Genomic DNA, 9,982 nt, shown 5'->3' on the forward strand with positions numbered 1-9,982 from the left:
CGAATCTTGGCCAAGAAGTCATTGACCACGTGGAGGCCCTAATTGCGGCAAGGGTTGAGGGAAATGACAATCGCCCTCAAACCCTAACCACGGAGCAGTCTCAAGTACCTCAGCGGGCCACAACCATGGTGGCCACAAGCACCGAGGGGACCACGCAGGACATTGTGCACAGTTTGCAGCCTGCAGAAGCTGAACCCCCAAAGGAACAGAGGCAAGAGAGACTGAGGAGACGCAGAGGGGTAATCCTGACTGAGGAATTGCTCTTGGACACAGTGGAGCAATCACGGGAGCAACCTCAAGAGCCACAACGGCCTTCAGTGACGGTGGCCACTATGACTGAGAGGCCAACCGAGGAACCGAAAACAGAGGCTCACACAGAGAATCTACTCTCCTTCGAGGAGGCGAGGGAGGAAGATTCAGAACAGGACTCTGTGCTGGGAGTCTCAGCCCTGGCTGACTTGGAGGACTTGTTTGGGGCAGCGCCTCAGAGGGAGGCAGACGAAGGGGAGTCAGCAGCTCTGACCTCCAGGAGGGATTCCGTATCTCCAGAGCCGGGGATTACGGGCCCAGCGCGACAAACCCTCCAAGTACAGGCACAAGTCCACAGGGAGAGGGAGGATCCGGAAGAGGCTTCCGAGGATCCCCTCCAGACCTCCACCCCAACCCCGCAGAGGAAGTATAGGATTACTAGACACATCAACTCGGAGCGAAAGATGATCGACTGGGGGTTGAGTGTCAGGAAGAAGTGGCTGATAATTGGGGATTCCAACCTCTCCAGGATCCCCGCATACGACATCCCGGACCTCCAAATAGACAGTTATCCGGGGGCCAACTTCCGACACGCGGAGGCCTTAATGACGAAGGCAACAAGTAGTGTGGGGGTGGAGAAGCTGGTATTGTCCTTTGGACTGAACCACAAGGGTCAGAAAGGGAGAGAGACTTCAGTCAAGCAGCTACAGGGAGCGATTCGGGCGGCCAAGAAGAGGTTCCCCTTCGCGGAGATCTGGATTCCACTGATCAACTTCTCCTCTGTCCTGTGCAAGGAGGACCAGCGGACCTTGTTGGTGCTCAACGCACATATAGAAAAGAACATGCCTTACCTCTTGCGCCTCCCGGACAGTCAGTTTGAGACTGAGATGGACAATGTCCATTGGACAAAGAAAACAGCTGGTGCCATGCTTCGACATTGGGCACAGTTGTTAAACTTGACCGCCCCCTAAGTTCCAACCAAGGGGGCATCGAGGGACCTCAGTCCCTTGTGGGTCAGAATGTTGTGGTTTTGGCCAAGAACTTCCATCTCTCAAAGCCACAACAGGACCTCCTCAGTCGAGGACTGAAATTTATACCGTCCTTTGGCATAGGCAGGAACCAGAAGACTCAATTCCAATCAGACTTGCACGATTATCACAGGAAGCTCAAATTGGCAGCTTATTTTGGAGGGTCAGAAAAACAAGAAATACCACCTTTCATGGGGACTTCAAATTGGATACCTCCACTAGATAAGATACCTTCAGAGGTCAGTGATGTAATCAGAGAAGATTGGGACACATTTAATAGACATTTTAGACCAATCAGGGAGAAGGATAATTTATCATTGGAAGAAATCAGGGCATTAAAAGAGTTAAAAAATGCTAAAAACATAGTTTTGAAGCCTGCTGACAAGGGGTCAGCAGTTGTCATATTAAGCAGGGAACAATACATATTGGAAGCAAAAAGACAATTGAACGACACAGTTTATTACAAGAAATTAGACAAACCCATTTTTATGGAAACGGTTCCTTTAATTCATGAGATTATTGACACACTAAAAAACAAGAAATTCATCAACAGTAAACAGAGCACATATTTAAAAGGGGAAACACAACCAAGGGAGAGGAGATTTTATATCTTACCTAAAATTCATAAGGATCCAAAAAGTTGGACTATCCCGTTTGAAGTGCCTCCAGGAAGACCTATAGTCTCTGATTGTGGGAGCGAAACATATTATACAGCAGAATATATAGATCATCATTTGAATCCGCTCTCCAACAAACATCCTGCCTATGTCAAAGATACTTACCATTTTATAGAGATTGTGAGGAACCTCTGGATCCCGTCCAAATCGTTTTTGTTTTCCATGGATGTCAGTAGTCTATATACTAATATCGACATTCCTAGGGGCATCTGTGCAGTTAAAAAATGGTTGGCAAAATATCCTGACCCCAACCGGCCAGACGAAGAATTGATTAGGTTATTGGAAATTAATTTAACTAAAAACGATTTTGTGTTCAATGAAAAATATTATTTACAAATTAAAGGCACTGCGATGGGTAAAAAATTCGCCCCTGCTTATGCCAATATTTTCATGGCCAATTGGGAAGAGGGAGTTTTTCAGAAGTGCCAGAGGAAACCATTTCATTATTTACGGTATTTAGATGATATATGGGGCATTTGGACAGGATCATGGGCGGAGTTCCAACAATTTCTGGGGATTTTAAATTCACATGACCCATCCATTAAATTGACAGCTGAAGTGGACCAACGAGAAATTGATTTTTTAGACACTACTGTCTACAAGGGGCCAGAATTTGGCAATTCACATAAATTGGATATCAGGGTCCATTTCAAAGTCACAGACACGCATGCCCTTCTGTACGCTACGAGCTTTCATCCAAAGCATACGTTCAGGGGTATTGTGAAGTCACAGTTGCTTAGATTTAAGAGGATTTGTACCAGGGACGAAGACTTTATCAGGACAGTCAGAGTCCTATTCAAAGCACTGACTCAAAGAGGGTATTCAAGGTCTTTTTTGAGACACTGTTTTAAGACCTTCGAATTGAGGAAGGAAAGGGGTCATGGGAATTTTATTCCCCTTATTACGACATATTCCTCCACAGGCAATATTTTAAACAAGAGAGTTAAGGCCAATTTTGAGAGGGTCATAGGTGACTCTGGGATAATCCCGCAGTCTAGGATAATCTCGGCCTATAGGAGGAATAGGAACTTGCAGGACCATCTTATTAGGGCCAGATTGCCCAAATTAAACTTGGAGAAGCCTCTTCTCCTGGAGGCGCAATTTTGCAGTCTTAGGTTCATAAGGAACAGTAGGGAGAAGACTATTTTCCAGATCTCACAGAGATTCACTCCCCGATCCACAAATTGTGTATATGTCATATTTTGTGTTAGATGTGGAAAAAAGTACATAGGGGAGACAAAAAATTCATTATCGACACGAATGGTTCAACACAGACATAACATAAGGAACCAGAAAGAAGTGGAAACACCATTAGTTCATCATTTTTTAATCCACGGTTTGGAAGCAGTGAGAATGGCTGGACTACAGGGAAATGTTAATTGGAGTGATGGGGAACGGAAAAAGAGGGAGCGGAGATGGATTTATTGGCTGGGTACTAGGGAGCCATTTGGCCTTAATTTGAGATTTAATTGAATTCATTGCAATCCCTTATTTGGATGCCTAAACCTAACCTAGACCCTAACCCTAACCAAATCCCATCTCTAGCCCTAAACCTAACCTAACCCTAACCCTAGGCCCTAACCCTAACCACTATCCCAACCCTAAACCTAACCTAACCCTAACCCTAGGCCCTAACCCTAACCACTATCCCAACCCTAAACCTAACCTAACCCTAACCCTAGGCCCTAACCCTAACCACTATCCTAACCCTAAACCTAACCCTAACCCTAACCCTAGGCCCTAACCCTAACCACTATCCCAACCCTAACCCTAACCTAACCCTAACCCTAGGCCCTAACCCTAACCACTATCCCAACCCTAAACCTAACCTAACCCTAACCCTAGGCCCTAACCCTAACCACTATCCTAACCCTAAACCTAACCCTAACCCTAACCCTAGGCCCTAACCCTAACCACTATCCCAACCCTAAACCTAACCTAACCCTAACCCTAGGCCCTAACCCTAACCAATGTCCCAACCCTAAACCTAACCTAACCCTAACCCCAGGCCCTAACCCTAACCCTAACCCTAGGCCCTAACCCTAACCCTAACCCTAGGCCCCAACCCTAACCCTAACCCTAACCCTAACCCCAGGCCCTAACCCTAACCCCACCCCTTATATGGTCATTATATAAAGATAAAAATTTCATATACATTTGGGAATAAATATAAATAATTAATTAATTGGGTTTATAAACATGTTAAAATTGATTAAAAAACATAGGGGAATACGTCTAATTTGATCTGGGAATTCATAGGGTTAAAATACATACATTCAACAATTCATTTCAATTAAAAACACATTATACATAATCAAATTCATGGGGACATAATAAAATTAATAAATATAGGGTCAAAATTAATGGTAATAGGGATTTAAATTCATTTATTCAATTTTATACAGCATTTTAAGGGTTAAAAAGGGAAATTCTAAAGCCAAAAGCAAAAACAAAATACTAAAGCGAAAATTAAAAGACGATTATAACAGAGGTTATAAAAGGCGAACGGAAGGGAGAGAGCCATTTCTAACCTGATCGCCTAAGGGACAGCATTGCAGCCAATCATTCCACTCACTTTTTGAGTTTTTCAGTGTGCCATACACCTGAGGAAGGCCGCTATTGGCCGAAACGTCGTGTGGGCACACCTTCCTTTGTTTTTGAGCAAGGCATTTTTTTGAGGAAGCATTTTATTTTGAAAGCCATTTGATTTTATAGGAATTTGATATTTTGATTTTATTTTTTATTTTAAAACAACTGAGAATAAGTTGATTTACATTTAGGACAAGACAAAGACAATTCATTTTAAGACTTTTATTTTGAAAAATTTAAAAACAAATTCATTTTATAGGAAGTTTTATTTCGTTGTTTAAGAAAAACTTTTTTATTTTACAAAAACAAGACAAATTACAAAGAGGGGACTCCGCAGGGATGTGGAGACGGGACGGGTGGAGGGCGAGTGCACCTCCCGCCCCTTTCAGATCTGGAGGGGGACGGGGAAAACCCTTCCCTAACCCTAACCCTAACCCTAACCCTAACCCTTAACCCCTAACCCTAACCCTAACCCTTAACCCTTAACCCTAACCCTAACCCTAACCCTAACCCCTAACCCTAACCCCTAACCCCTAACCCTAACCCTACCCTAACCCTAACCCACCCCCTGCCCTAACCCTAACCCCACCCTTGCCCTAACCCTACCCTAATCCCAACCCCCCCCCACCCCCTTGCCCTAACCCCAACCCCTCCCGTTATAATTAATAAAGTCCAATTTATCATTTACGGATTAAATTACATCTAATTTATTGATTTAATAAATACTATATTAAAAACAGGATTCAATTAGTTAATTTCATAAATAGATAAATAAATAAATAGATTGGCATATACAGGGTTAAAAACAGACACAAGTAACCATTTCTAAAAACTAAAAATCCAATTTCACAAAAAAGCAAAAAATTCAGTCAGGAGGGCAAGTTATAAATAGGAGGGAAGGCAGCTCCCCATCATTTCTGCTCTAACCACCAAACTGACAACATCTTTCTGCCAGCCAGCTTAGATTCAGTGCATTTTCCTTTTTCTTTTTGTTGTGCCTCTGCCTGAGGAAGACCCAGAGGGGTCGAAACGTTGCAGCATATAGGCACACACACACAAATTAATAATAAATAATTTTAGTTGACTTTTAATTTTTCAAAAAAAGTTTTTCATTTTTTGTCCTTGTTAAATTTGCTTTTATATTTTAAGTTAATTTAGAGAAAAACAAAAAAACAAAAAGCCCTAACTCATGGCCATGAGCGGCGCTCATGACTATGAGTGGATCACGGTACGCCGTGGGAGAAACCGTGGTCGCTCCCGCGGGCGTGTAGAGCCCACAGGACCACGCAAGCAGCGGGGGGGAAGCTGGTTCCAGTCCTCCTGGGACCGGGGACAGGGGGCCTTCCGGGGGATGGACCGTGCGCCTCCCTTCCCCCACTCAGTTGGGGGTGGGGTTCAGTTCCCCCACCCTAACCTAACCCTAACCCTAACCCCAACCCCTAACCCCTAACCCCTAACCCTAACCCCTAACCCTAACCCTACCCTAACCCTAACCCTAACCCCGGGGGATGGACCGTGCACCTCCCTTCCCCCACTCAGTTGGGGGTGGGGTTCAGTTCCCCCACCCTAACCCTAACCCCTAACCCTAACCCCACCCCCTGCCCTCACCCTAACCCCACCCTTGCCCTAACCCAACCCCCTGCCCTAACCCCATCCCCTGCCCTAACCCTAACCCCACCCCCCTGCCCTAACCCTAACCCCACCCCCTGCCCTAACCATTCAATTAGTTAATTTCATAAATAGATAAATAAATAAATAGATTGGCATATACAGGGTTAAAAACAGACACAAGTAACCATTTCTAAAAACTAAAAATCCAATTTCACAAAAAAGCAAAAAGTTCAGTTAGGAGGGCAAGTTATAAACAGGAGGGAAGGCAGCTCCCCATCATTTCTGCTCTAACCACCAAACTGACAACATCTTTCTGCCAGCCAGCTTAGATTCAGTGCATTTTCCTTTTTCTTTTTGTTGTGCCTCTGCCTGAGAAAGACCCAGAGGGGTCGAAACGTTGCAGTATATAGGCACACACAAATTAATAATAAATAGTTTTAGTTGACTTTTAATTTTTCAAAAAAAAGTTTTTCATTTTTTATTTTTTGTCCTTGTTAAATTTGCTTTTATATTTTAAGTTAATTTAGAGCGAAACAAAAAAAACAAAAAGCCCTAACTCATGGCCATGAGCGGCGCTCATGACTATGAGTGGATCACGCTACGCCGTGGGAGAAACCGTGGTCGCTCCCGCGGGCGTGTAGAGCCCACAGGACCACGCAAGCAGCGGGGGGGAAGCTGGTTCCAGTCCTCCTGGGACCAGGGACAGGGGGCCTTCCGGGGGATGGACCGTGCGCCTCCCTTCCCCCACTCAGTTGGGGGTGGGGTTCAGTTCCCCCACCCTAACCGGCCTGTGCCTCCCTCCGGTTTTCTGGCCCGTCCATGTCCCCCTCCACCTAGGAGGTACTTGGGTCCCCAGTCACGATCCTATGCGTCAGTGACTAGCCAAACCAATCACAGGCCAGCCCCCAACAAACCGACTGACCCTGATTTCGGTCAATTAGTACGCAAGTTACACAAAGTGATTAAAATGGTGCACCACCTGCAGAATGTCACTCCAAAATCGGGAAAAGCAGGACCATACATGATTTCCCGTATGGTTGATACCTTGGCCACCATGATCAAACCAGCATTGCCCACCTCTGATACTGTAGACATGATAGTGGGAAATGCCAAAAACTGGGGCCATAATACCTTGTTGATCTTGGAGGACCATTACAAAGCAGGCTTGGAAACAATTTTGACAGATCTCTCTGAAGATCTGACTCCAGATTGGAAAACAGCTTTCCAAGTGGCCACAAACTGGGCCCGCAAAAACCTGCCACGCATAAAACAGGAAGTCATTGACCACGCGGAGGCACTGATCACAGCTTGTGGGGAGGTTGAAAAAGACTCAGACACACAAACACAATCACCACCACAAGACATGATCACAAACCAACCAAAGACCCCACAACAAACACAGAAAGCACCACAAAAGACAACTAAGCATCCAACAGGGACCCCACAACAGAAATCCAAAACAACACAAAAAACAAGGGGAGACACTACTGAGATGACATCACCGGGGAGCCTGAAACCCTAACTGAAAATGAGGTACCTATTGCTCCTCCTTCTAAGCACACTGTCGCCACCATGACCGACCAGGTTTCTGACTGGTCACCTGAACCCCCAGAAAGAGAAGATCAGGGGGTAGATCTCACCATTCAGTCCCCTCAATTGGAGTCCCCGAAATCACAGAGACTCGAGCGTAAACAGATTAAACAAAATCTGTGCATACTTTCGGAGGATAGTCAGCTTCTAGATTTGGAGGAAACTGAAACAGACTCCCTCCTTAATGAAGAACCACGCTCAAGCATTTCCCTACTGGACCCATTACCAGGGACAAGACCTGACAAAACTCCAACACTAACTCCTACCCAGGTGACACCAATCCCCAAACAAGGACCTCAAAATGTCCAACAGGCAATAGCTCAGGTCCACCAGGTGCAGGTCCCCATACAGGGACCCGAAGAGGATCAGAGTGGCATATCCCAAACCGATCTGTCATTGCAAAAAACATCCACTCCAAAACCACAGACCTACAGGGCTAGGAGACACATCAACACACAACGCAAAATGGTTGATTGGGGCCTGAGCATAAGGAAAAAATGGCTCTTTATTGGAGACTCCAACCTTTCCAGGCTACCGGAATTTTCCATTCCAGACCTACAGATTGAAAGTTACCCTGGAGCAAATTTCCGCCATGCGGAGGCCATCCTCTCCAAGGCACTAATCCACACGGGAGTGGAGAAAGTGCTTCTCTCTTTCGGCTTGAATTGCCGTGCACAAAAAGCCAAGGAAACTGCCATCAAACAAATGCAAGGGGCAGTCAGAATGGCAAAAAAACAGTTTCCACACGCAGAGATTTGGATTCCAATTCTGAATTTCTCCTCTTCTCTACCCAAGATGGAACAAATAAGTCTCCAAAAACTAAATGCTCACATTTCCCAACACATGCCATTCATTACCCCCCTCCAAAATGATGACTTCCAAACCGAAAAAGATGGCATACATTGGACAAAAGCAACTGCCAGAGCAATGCTCGACCATTGGGTCTCATTTTTAAACTTGAAGACCCCATAAGCCTTGGAAAGGAGGGGAATAAGAGATTACAATCTCTCTTATCCCAGAATGTGATAATATTAACCAAAAGATTTAGCCCCTCTAAAGCACAATTTGACCTTCTTAATAGAGGCTTGACTTTTATTCCAACCATTGACCTATATAAAAATCAAAAAAGACAACTACAACTAGATATCCAAAATTATCATAGGAAAATCAAATTAACGACATACTTTAAAAATGAGAACTACCACCATTTACATCCACAACAACCTGGACACCACCACAAAATAAATTACCAACAGAAGTCAATTCATTGATTAAAAAGGACAATGAGATTTTAAAAAATCACTTCAAATTCTATGGAGAAAAAACAAATTTATCACAGAATGAGGTGAAAGCACTCAGAGAATTAACACACAACAGACATATTGTTATCAAACCTGCAGACAAAGGTAGCGCGGTGGTGATCTTAGGTCGGGATCAATATATGACAGAAGCTTACCGTCAATTAAATAATAAAACATATTACAAAAAATTAGATGGACCCATCTACCTACAAACGATCCCAATAGTACACAAAATCATAGATATGCTACACAACAAAAAATTTATTAACACCAAACAAAAACAATATTTGAAAGGAGACACACAACCAAGAGCACGCAGATTTTACATTTTACCAAAAATTCATAAAGATCCAGAGCAATGGAGTCAGCCCTTCGAGATACCCCCGGGCAGACCCATTGTCTCGGACTGCAGTAGCGAGACGTATCGAACAGCGGAGTATCTGGATCACTTTTTAAATCCTCTTTCCGTTAAACATCCATCATACGTCAAGGACACATACCATTTCATTGATATTGTTAAAAATTTAAAAATCCCTACAAATTCACTACTTTTTACCTTGGATATAGATAATCTGTACACCAATATCGACACACAAGCACGTTTATTAGCAGTTAAAAAAGCATTTCAGAAATATCCAAATATTAAAAGACCGGATAAGGAATTATTACAATTACTGGAGATTAACCTGACTAAAAACGACTTTGAATTCAACACAGAATTTTATTTACAAATAAAAGGAACGGCAATGGGCAAAAAATTCGCACCCGCCTACGCCAATATTTTTATGGCAAATTGGGAGGAAGAAGCCCTGTCCAAATGTCCAACGAAGCCTCTTCATTTCCTCAGATATTTAGACGATATCTGGGGAATTTGGACGGATTCGAAGGAAAAACTGGAGGAATTCATTGGTATCCTAAATTCCCACGACCCTTCAAT

The sequence above is a fragment of the Thunnus albacares genome, chromosome 4 (assembly GCF_914725855.1).
Source record: "Thunnus albacares chromosome 4, fThuAlb1.1, whole genome shotgun sequence".
Taxonomy (NCBI): Eukaryota; Metazoa; Chordata; class Actinopteri; order Scombriformes; family Scombridae; genus Thunnus; species Thunnus albacares.